The sequence below is a fragment of the Zootoca vivipara genome, chromosome 2 (genome assembly GCF_965207765.1).
Source record: "Zootoca vivipara chromosome 2, rZooViv2.hap1.1, whole genome shotgun sequence".
Lineage (NCBI taxonomy): Eukaryota > Metazoa > Chordata > Lepidosauria > Squamata > Lacertidae > Zootoca > Zootoca vivipara.
In genome coordinates, this window is record NC_142584.1 from 105,672,471 (window position 1) to 105,683,895 (window position 11,425).

An 11,425-nucleotide genomic window follows, 5' to 3' on the forward strand; every position below is an offset into this window, starting at 1 on the left:
AGTAGGAACAGGATGGGCTGGGCTGGCAGGGGAGCTTGCCCAGCAGAATCCAGAACTGGATCAGCAAAGCCAAGCAAGGAGTTTCTTCCCACTAGTCCTGCACTTTGGAAATTATCAGCTGGCCAACGGCGGGGGCTATGGAGGGCCCTGATGGTGGACGACCCTGCAGTTCTGCAACAAGGAGTCCAAGCCTTCATTTGTCTGGTGAATTGCTGGCCTTAATGTCTTATCACTATCGAAGACAGCCCCCTGAAAATCTGTATGTGGACATACGGACTGCATATGCTAGAGGATAACTTTGGATTCAGAGACCATGAACCATATTTGAGAGGATGCGATTTTGGATCCCCTACCTCTCTCCCTTCTTTTATTGGATGAAGGTATGCTTTTATTACTATATAAATGAATAATAATAATGCAATTTTGCTAGTAAGTATAATATTGAGGAGTTTTGTAGTGGGATTGACTGTCGCACCACATAAGGGGACAAAGGAGGGGTGCCGGTCTGAGGGCTAATGATAATAATAATAATAATTTATTTATACCCCACCAATCTGGCTGGGTTTCCCCAGCCACTCTGGGCGGCTCCCAACAGAATATTAAAATCACGATAAAACATCAAACATTAAAAACTTCCCTAAACAGGGCTGCCTTCAGTTGTCTTCTAAATGTCAGATAGTTGTTTATTTCCTTGACATCTGATGGGAGGGCGTTCCACAGGGCGGGTGCCACTACCGAGAAGGCCCTCTGCCTGGTTCCCTGTAACTTCACTTCTTGCAGTGAGGGAACCGCCAGAAGGCCCTCGGTGCTGGATCTCAGTGTCCGGGCTGAAAGATGGGGGTGGAGACGCTCCTTCAGGTATACAGGGCTGAGGCCGTTCGGGGCTTTAAAGGTCAGCACCAACAATTTGAATTGTGCTCGGAAACGTACTGGGAGCCACTGACCTTTCCCCAGCTGCTCACTTTTCACCGACCCAATTTTCTGGTGGGGGAGGAGTTAGTTGCCAGTGAAACAAACAAACAATGCAGTGGCAAGTGGAGACAGCACATTCCCATTGTGGTGCTGAGCTGAACAGAGAGGGTAAAACCTCATTTTCCCAGCACAGCACTATGACAAGCATTGGGACACACACACACACACACACACACACACACACACACACACACACACACATCTCTCCACTCACCATATTGATAGTCTCAAGAATCAGGGGCCTGTCTACCCTTCTTCCTCAGCTGATGAGGTGAGGAAGGGGACTGTGTTTACATTTGTGTATGCGTAGATGCCTGAGATCATGTGTGACCTGTATTAGCATGGCCAGAAACAAAAACCTTACATGCAAGACAACAGCCAACCCTTTGGGCAATTCCTTTTTTTTTCCCTAGTGGAAGCTGCTGATTAACATGGAGTTCTAAAGGAAATGAGTCAAGGCCAGATTATTAAACTGAAGAGCTACGTGCGCTGTCAGTATTAGGCAAGCCACAAACTGAAAGGGAAAAGGAATGACTCAGAGAAGGTTCCCATCACCCCTTCGATAGCTCAGCTGGTAGAGCGGAGGACTGTAGAGTACTACTGTAGTCATCCTTAGGTCGCTGGTTCGATTCCGGCTCGAAGGAGGAATGTTTTCCTGCTTCTTGGGACAAAGGCTGAGGATGCGTTCGAGGGGGCGGTTGAGGCAAAACTGCAGCATGATAGCAAAATCTGTTGAACATGCCGTGTGCCGTTTAATTATATTTGTAAGGTGAGTTGGGCATCGGCAGTTTTTACCATCCAAAACAGAAGCTGCAAACTGCAAGGTGCATATTCTGCTATGCGTGCAAATGTGTTATGTGGTAGCCAGGCCAGAAATAATAATAATAATAATAATAATAATAATAATAATAATATATTTATACCCCGCCCATCTGGCTGAGTTTCCCCAGATACTCTGGGCAGCTTCCGACAGAACAGAACATTAAAATGCAGTAATCTATTAAACATGAAAAGCTTCCCTAAGAATTTGACATTCTGAAACTTTTTCAGGCACGATAAAACAACAACCACCTTCATAAGTACTGTACCAATCGCGCTTTATTGCTGTGGCATGTGAGCTTTCAGATGACACAGAACTCTTCCTCGTTCTTTTTTAAAGGGAGAAAAAATATGTTTATGATAGAGAACATATTGAGCCAGGGAACAGAAATCTGTATTTGAGATGCGGGACACAAATTACATCAGCAAACAATTAGCTAAATTAATAAGCCTTGGCTGCAGTTTGCTTCAGTCTAAAGAGGAGAATGGAGGGGGCTCGTTGCAGATGAATTAAGGCAATTTCTCCTGATTTCTTTGCACAAAATGTGTGCAGATGTTATATGGTGATTATCATCATGATCAGGGATCCCCAAACTAAGGCCCAGGGGCCGGATGCAGCCCAATCGCCTTCTAAATCCGGCCCGCGGACGGTCCAGAAATCAGCATGTTTTTACATGAGTAGAATGCGTCCTTTTATTTAAAATGTATCTCTGGGTTATTTGTGGGGCCTGCCTGGTGTTTTTACATGAGTAGAATGTGTGCTTTTATTTAAAATGCATTTCTGGGTTATTTGTGGGGCATAGGAATTAGTTCATTTCCCCCCCCCCAAAAAAAAATATAGTCCGGCCCCCCACAAGGTCTGAGGGACAGTGGAGCGGCCCCCTGCTGAAAAAGTTTGCTGACCCCTGATCATGATGATTATCTCCAGTGGGCGTGCAGTGAATTTTTTTTTTTTGTAGGGGAACAGTTGGGGCCAGAGGTACAACCTTGCAAGGGTGATGGGTGGGTGGAGGAAAATGATGTTGCACATGTGAGCACCGTGCCTACCTAAGATGGGTAGAAGCTTCCTGGGCTTTGGGAAGGAGGCAGCAGGAGAAGATTTAGGGGATTAGCCTAGTCTACCTAAGACACTGACCACACGCCACTTATCTCACACTTTCCCAGTGGGTTCCTCCAATATTTTTCTTCTTTAAAAAAAAAATTAAAAAAAATTACATTGCAAATTTGAGTTCAAACATTAAACATCAAAATCATCAATTAGGATTCCTTGAATCCTTCGACTCCTCTCCGCCCTTCCATGGTTACCATTATCAATCTTTCCCCCCCAACTGCTTCTTTTACTTTCTCTATTTTTAAAAAAATACAATCCATTTTAAGCATGTACTGTGTGAATCTGTTCAGTGTTGCCGATGTTTTATTTTATTTTATTAAAACAACAACACACCTTTGTGCTATTGGGCTGTTGTTATTTGTTATCATGCACCCACTTTTGGAGAGGGGGTAGGTCAGGGGTCAGCAACCCTTTTAAGCCGTGGGCCGGTCCACTGTCACTCAGACCTTGTGGGGGGCCGGACTATGTTTTTTTGGGGGGTGGGTGGGAATGAATGAATTCCTATGCCCCACAAATAACCCAGAGATGCATTTTAAATAAAAGGACACATTCTAATCATGTAAAAACACCAGGCAGGCCCCACAAATAACCCTGAGATGCATTTTAAATAAAAGGACACATTCTAATCATGTAAAAACATGCTGATTCCCAGACCGTCCGCAGGGCGGATTTAGAAGGCAACTGGGCCAGATCTGGCCCCCGAGCCTTAGTTTGCCCACCCATGGGGTAGGTAATGAAGGTGTGCTTTATTGCATGAAGCACATCTCCCAGCATCTACCTGAATGGATGAGATCTGCACAAAAAATGATGATAGGGATTTGAGTCCAGCAGTCATCTTCTATATAAACCTTTAATTTAAAAAGGCATACCTTTGATCAAAGCTTTTTTTTATGATACAAGAAGATATTATCCAGCTATCTCTCCATCTCTCCTATGATCCCCCTCTTCAAACATCTTCACTGCTTTCATTAGAATTCTTGTTCTTGTTCCTTATTGTTTATGTACGGAGCTCTCACAAAGGCGAGGTGCATTTCATCAAACAAAAATAGCTCATGGGCCCTGCCCTCAGGCTTGCAACCTCAAGGGCTAAACCAGGTGTGCCACAGGAGATCCATGAATAGAATGTCCCACTTTTTTTTAAAGCATTAATAAGCTACTGGTGCTGTTAAAAGGTGGTGTATAAACACAGGGAAAGAAAGAATTCAAAGCAGAGAAGAGAGTTTGGAGAGAAGAAACAGGAAGTGTAGAGAAAGGAGTGTTGCAATGTCAGAGGCTATTATTATTTTTATTGTTATTACAAGTTATTACCCTGCCCTCGGTCTCAGGGTGGTTTATAACACAACATGAATATTAAAACACAATAATACACAATATTAAAAACACTGTTTAAAACAACTTACCATTACAAAAACAGGGTGGAACTTAAGATATATGAAATCTAATCAAAGGAGGTGGTGAATTTTTTTATATAAAAAAACTTATTTGATTTCACTTCCCATAAAATATCTCAAAGCAATTTCCCCGCAGAAACACCAACAATAAAAAAATTAAAAACAATCCCATATATGCACAAACAATTCTACCTTTTAAAACAATCCCATATAAAAAAATAATTCAATGTGTATAAATGATTTAAACCATTCCATATATGCAGTAAAAAAAAAACAAGTAAAAACCACTCCATCTATATGCAAACCATTAAAAACAATGTCTCATGTCTTGAACAGTTTCAAACCCAATAAAAAAAATTCCTTCAGTAGCACCTTAAAGACCAACTAAGTTTATATTTTGGTATGAGCTTTCGTGTGCATGCACACTTCTTCAGATACACCTACCTGTAACTAGTTTCAAACCCAATACTGTACAGACAATGCACAGTGAAAGTGACAAGATTTAGCAATTGAAGCTATTTCTATGCAAGGGAAGGGAAGAATAAATGATAATACAATGGTACCTCGACTTACGAATTTAATCCGTTCCGAATGGACCTTTGTAAGTCAAAAAAATCATAAGTCGAAGCCAATGGGGGGGGGAATTTAAAAAATTCATAAGTCGAAAAAATCCTATCTAAACCGCATCCAAAATGGCGGACTGAACTCTGTTCGTAACTCGAAACATTCGTAAGTCAAGTCATTCGTAAGTCGAGGTACCACTGTACAAGTATTACAGTATTTGTTGTTGTTGTTTAGTCGTTTAGTCGTGTCCGACTCTTCGTGACCCCATGGACCATAGCACGCCAGGCACTCCTGTCTTCGTATTACAGTATATCTCACCTCAAATTTGTTCATTAAGTCATCGGCTAGTCATCACCCACAACTGAAACTAGACCTAAGTGCATTAAGAGTACTTTGTACCCATATATCTTTTTTCAAACTTTGCCTCACCCCCACCACCCCACATTATTGGTGATGTATAAATTGTATTGTCCTTGGGACAGAGACCTGCCTTCCCCCATCTGCAATTCAGTAACCTTACTACTACCACTTATTATAATTACTTGAGTCTTAATATCACTCTTTGAGTTCTACAGACTGCAATTTGGGACTCACAACTGACATGCTCCATCTGGGTTGAGTATGTCGCTGTTAAGCTCCGGGTTCAAGAGCCACATTGAGCAAGAGATTCCTGCATTGCAGGATGTTGACCTAGGTGACCCTCAGGTTCCCAGCAGGGCTCTTCAGATGTGCAATATGGGAAGGGGTTGTGTTTGTCTGGGGGGCAGATCCCTGGAATGCCCTGGCTTTCGCTAAGCTTCACAGCCATCAATAATAAGCGTAAGAATGGTGTCATTTCCATGTCTCTGATTATGTACCTTGCATGTATCATTGTTTTCAAAGGAACCCGATTTGTAGCTTTCAAACTTCCTCTTAAGTTGTTTAGTTCCTTCTAGGACGGAAATGCTTCCCTCGTGTATCACGTCTGTGGAATGCCACAAAAGGGATCGGTACCCTTGGCCTTTAGTTCACTTAAGAGGCAGCAACCACAATAATAACAACTCACAGCTATTTCTGTCTCCATCCGTCTGCACATCAGCTAATTAACTTCCCTGGCATGCTAGGGCGATAGTTTTATTGCCCATTTTATAGGCCCAGACACTGAGGCTCTGAAATGACCAGCCCAGAATTTTAATTGTTGACAACTTTATTGAAAGATTGGGTGAGGGGAGGAAATGGGAATGCCAATTTACAGAGGAGGATGTATTGTAGCTCAAATAGTGCTTGGAAGACTGCCCTGCCCTGGAGCACTGGAGATTCTGAAGGAGACAGCGCAATACTGCAGTATCTTTAAAATAGCAACACAAAATAAATTGGATGGGGTAAGAGGGCAGGAGTGGGAAATGTTGCTGCTGCTATATGCAGCAACCCAATTCTGTCAAGGCATGCTTTACTCAGAAGTGAATCCCACTGCATCCAACCAAACAGTGAAGGGTTGGGGTTAGCTCAGTGGTAGAGCGTCTGCTTTGCAAGCCAAAGGTCCCAGGTTCAATCCCCAGCATCTCCACGTAGGCTTGGGAGAGGCTCCCTGTCTGATAATGCTGGAGAGCCGCTGCCAATCAGTGTAGACAATACTGAGCTAGATGGATCAATGACCTGGCTCAGTATAGGCAGGTTCCTATGCACTTCTTTAAATGGTAGCAACCTCGATGAGAGTGGCAAGGCCAATGTTTTGGGCTTTTTAGGGTGGAGAAAAGAGGTGAGTAACATGGGGCGCGGGTGGTGCTGTGGGTTAAACCACAGAGCCTAGGGCTTGCTAATCAGAAGGTTGGCAGTTCGAATCCCCACAACAGGGTGAGCTCCTGTTGCTCGGTCCCAGCTCCTGCCAACCTAGCAGATCGAAAGCATGTCAAAGTGCAAGTAGACAAATAGGTACCACTACAGCGGGAAGGTAAACGGCATTTCCGTGTGCTGCTCTGGTTCGCCAGAAGCGGCTTGGTCATGCTGGCCACATGACCCGGAAGCTGTACGCCAGCTCCCTCGGCCAATAACGCGAGATAAGCACTGCAACCCCAGAGTTGGTCACGACTGGACCTAATGGTCAGGGGTCCCTTTACCTTTTTAAGAGGTGACACAAGATGGAAGTTCATAAAGGTATGCAGGCATGGAGAAAGGGGATAGAGAAAATTTCTCCTCCCTCTCTCCTAATGCTAGAACTCATGCGCATCCCATGAAGCTGAATGTTAGAAGCTTCTGGAGAAAGAAAAGGAAGGACAGTACTTTGTTGCTCAGTTAAACAATGGAACTCACTTCCACAGGAGGCAGCAATGGTCACCAACTGAGATGGCTCTCTAAAAATTAAGGCAAATTCATGGAGGAGGGGGCTATCAATGGCTACTTGCCATTATGGCTAAGCTCTGCCTCCACAGCTAAAGACAGTAATGTGTCCAATTCCAGTTGCTGGAAACCAGAGGAGGGGGAAATGCTTGGATCCTGACAAAGGTGCCAGAGACCCTTTTTTGCTGTGACCTCCTCCCTGCTTTTGTGGCCTGGGACTGGGAGGGTGTGGCCTTGACTGACTCCACCTACAAATATTGCTACCATTCAGGGTACCATCATGGGGTTATTTACTTTACTCAATTTTAGGGATGCATTTTTAATTAATTTATTCTTTTGCTGCTCTCTGGATTATGTATTTTTATCGTTAGGCTTTCCAGCAGATGATTGGTGGACTGCCCGATCTTACTGCATATTTATTAATATGAGTTTTCACTAGCCTGTTGTTTACAGCTGTTTTCCTTTTTGACTTGTCTTGTCACTGTTGTTGTTATGATTAATTTCTCACACTCCCTTTGCCCTAAGGTCCCAGGGCATGCCGCGACAATTTAGAAGACAACATGTAAATCGGTTTCAACAAATTGCGGTCACAAGTATTGGGTGGCTCCTAAAAGATGTACATCTCAAGTAGGGTTGCCAGACTCAATAGAGGCCAGGACTTCTGTGCCTTTAATTGCCCTGCTCTCTTTTGAGTCTGGAAACCTTAAAGAGAAACTGGCAGACCCTTTGCTTGGAAATTAAACAAAGGGTCTGCTGGTTTCTCTTTAAGGTTCCCAGACTCAAAAGAGAGCAGGGCAATTAAAGGCACAGAAGTCCTGTCCTCTATTGAGTCTGGCAACCCTAATCTCAAGTGTCAGAGGGCAGAGTAAAGAGGGGCTAGTGAATTAGGTAAAGTTTGTAGTGCTGGGAGGCGCCTTGAGATTGGTTTCCAATGGAAAGGCAGCATACAAATAACTGAGGATGATGACTGCAGCTTGCAGCTCTTCCTGGGCAGTTCTGGCTGCCCACTGGGTCCACCCAGACAGGAAGAGCTTCCTGTTGGAACAGGGGCCTTTGCATGAGCAATGCCTCGTTTTGTTTTTATTATTTAGCTCTGCCACCCCAATGCTCTGTCCCCTTGGTTCCTGGCTCCCCTCTCTGTCAGCTGCCCTGACTCGCCTTCCTCTCAACATTGGTCTTTTGTGGAACAGTTGATGCACTCTCACAGGCCCTTATGTAACGCCCGACGTTTCAGCTGCGACATTCCGGTAGAACCAGAAATGTCAAGCTTTTGGAACGTCACCGTTGCATAATCACAACACAACCAGAGATGCAAGAATTCTCCCTCCCATGATCACAGCTTACCTGTGCCTCTTTGATTTCTGATAAGATGCAGTAAGAGGGCCGATGCCTTGGGAACAGGGCACCTGCATTGTGGGGGAGCAATTAGCAAGATAATTGATAATGTTAATTCCCCCAGTGACTGGCAAGGGTGCCTCCTGATCTCCCAGAGGTTTGCGGAAGCTTGTTAAAAGTCAGTTGAGGTTTGCAACTCAGAGCCTTGTGAGAGGTGCAATCAGCTAGACGGTGGCTCATTTTACAAAAATCCCGTTATCAAATCAGTCCTCCGAGGCTGTGTGGAATATCCAGCAGGATTCCTGGGTTCTTAGCTGCTGATGTAACACCAACAGCCATCTGGCACCTTTCCCCATCACGTTCGTCTTTCAGAGAAGCCCTTCCAGGAGCTGGTTTTTACATGTACAGTTGCTCTGCAATCCATGTAAATCAGGGATGGGGGAATAACCCATAACCATTCAGATATTATAACAGAGGAATCCTAACTGCAGGACCTATGCCATACCCTTTCTGAGCAAATTGAACCCCCCTCCCCGAACCTCAGGCTTTATATATGTACATTATTTACACAATGGGTCCCGTGTGATTGGCTGACTCGGCTTCCCTCCTGGAGTCTGATTGGACTGTTGTTGCATTCTAGGATCCTCCTGACCTAATAGGCTGATTAACTTTTTCCTGGGGCCTGATTGGGCTGCTCCTGCAGGCAAATCTGGTTGTTGCATTATAGGATTCTACCTGCCTATTGTTCTAGAACCCTAGCTCAGTACACAACACCCTTCAACATTTCTCTGATGAAAATAGGAATGTCCGAACCTAAGGAAAAGCGGTCAGGGGACACGGGTGGCGCTGTGGTCTAAACCAGGAGCTGGGACCGAGCAACGGGAGCTCACCCCGTTGCGGGGATTCGAACCACTGACCTTCTAATCGGCAAGCCCTAGGCTCTGTGGTTTAACCCACAGCGCCACCCACATCCCAAAGGATGTGTCAGAAGTGGGATTTGAACCCACGCCTCCATTCAGAGACCAGAACACCCAGAGCCTGGGAAGGATATGAGCTTTGAGTCTGGCGCCTTAGACCACTCGGCCATCCTGACACAGCATGACTTACACCAGCATATATCCCCCCAAAGAAGCATGGGGGGCGGAATGAGACAAGGAAAGACTGAATCATGTGGCCTAGGGCCCAGCTTGATCCATGCTCACCAGCTGTCTCAGCTGGCAGTAGGAGTCTCTGAACCAAGTTTGGAATAGGGGCAATTTACAATGACCTTACTTATGCCACCTTCCTGTAGTTAGAATTGTAAGCTCATTGTTACAAGCACAACTCCCAAATCTCCATTACTTGCTGAGAATCTAAGTACCTGTAACAAGAGAGACTTCCACGGTCTACACAAGGCCTCCAGCACAGATTGCCTCTTCTCTGATGTTGAATTTTAGATTGTAAGTTCATTGGGGGCAGGGACTGTCCTGTTATGCTTTCAAGTGATATGCACATTGATGGTGTAATAAAGCAACAATAAACACGAATGCCTTTTCAAAATGTGCTTTATTTATCTGCAAGGTCATATCTATCCCACTAGCAGCATTGCACAGATGGTCCTCAGTCTTTTATCAGTTTCACTTCCCTGTTTTTAAATAGCACCGCTGCAATGGACTAAGCCTTCCTTGATGGCCGAGTGGGGAAGGAGCCAGAGCCTCACTGTTAATTCACTGAGGCAAGGCACTCCCTGCTTCCAGCTGAAATATAAGCAATGGGGACCATATCAAAAGACTCCTCAGTTTGGGGAGGGAAAGCAGTCGGGTGAGCTTTGCAAGATTGTGTGAACAGCAGCATAAAAAGGTAAAGGGACCCCTGACCATTAGGTCCAGTTGTGACAGACTCTGGGGTTGCGGTGCTCATCTCGTGTTATTGGCCGAGGGAGGCGGCGTACAGCTTCTGGGTCGTGTGGCCAGCATGACAAAGCTGCTTCTGGTGAACCAGAGCAGCACACGGAAACACTGTTTACCTTCCCGCTGTAGCACTTTGAGGTGCTTTCGAACTGCTAGGTTGGCAGGAGCTGGGACTGAGCAACGGGAGCTCACCCCGTCGCGGGGATTCGAACCACCAATCGAAGCCCTAGGCTCAGTGGTTTAACCCACAGCGCCACCCGCGTCCCTTGAACAGCAGCATAGAGTGGCACAAATCCTTGGAGTTCCCCCCCTCCCCACTGCCCCAAACAGTGAACGTTGCACAACCCCTTTTGCACTTGTTTCCTGAGCTTCCTCTTCCTAGATGCAACCCAAACATTTTCGAGCCTTCCCTGACAACTGTTGGTTATTTTTAAAGAACTATAAACAAAAGAAGATTCTCAAGATGCCAGACAACATACTTGCATACTGGGAAACCAGAAATGGAATGAAACTATGCAGAGCCTCGTTTATCATGTGACTTTTTTCACCACCCAAGACGGAAGGTGATAAGGCGATCACAGGTTATTGAGTAATCTAGGGAATCTCCTTTTGTGTTTCCCAAGGAAAACTTGGGGAAATAATGCACTGAGCAGAATACAGCAGTGAGCAGAAAGCAGGCCACCAATAAACCACGCTCTGATTTCCAGTGGACCACCTTGTGGAGCATAGGCTGTTTGACTTTGGGTCCATTTAAATCAATATTGTCTACACAGACTGGCAGGGCTCGGCAAGATTTTGGATGGAGGGCATCCCCAGCTCAACCTGGACATGCCAGCATCAATTGTACCTACGTAGTACTGTCTGCATGCAGATCCACTGAGCTGAAGATCATTCCCAGCTTGCTGTTGTGGGGATTATTATTATTATTGCAAAGGTTGGCTTATATACAAGTAGAGCTTGGTCTGAGACATGTAATTATGGCAGAGTGCATACACAGGATCAACGTGTTCCAGATCAGTTAGGCCTTA

At 45.1% G+C, this 11,425-nt stretch overlaps 1 long non-coding RNA gene and 2 other non-coding genes across 3 annotated transcripts in view; 2 read left to right on the forward strand and 1 right to left on the reverse strand.

Annotated features, from left to right (window-relative positions):
* The window catches only part of LOC148687012 (uncharacterized), a 16,230-nt gene continuing 4,805 nt past the window's right edge, over positions 1–11,425 (forward strand). The window contains exon 1 of the long non-coding RNA XR_015948304.1: positions 1–380. This is a non-coding gene — a long non-coding RNA (uncharacterized LOC148687012). The remainder of the gene's footprint in view (positions 381–11,425) is intronic.
* On the forward strand, positions 1,529–1,616 carry TRNAY-GUA (transfer RNA tyrosine (anticodon GUA)). Its single transcript is given in 2 exon segments — positions 1,529–1,565; positions 1,581–1,616. It is a non-coding gene; the product is annotated as a tRNA-Tyr (tRNA).
* TRNAL-CAA (transfer RNA leucine (anticodon CAA)) lies at positions 9,491–9,601 on the reverse strand. Its single transcript has 2 exons — positions 9,564–9,601; positions 9,491–9,536 (listed from the first exon to the last, which is right to left on the reverse strand). It is a non-coding gene; the product is annotated as a tRNA-Leu (tRNA).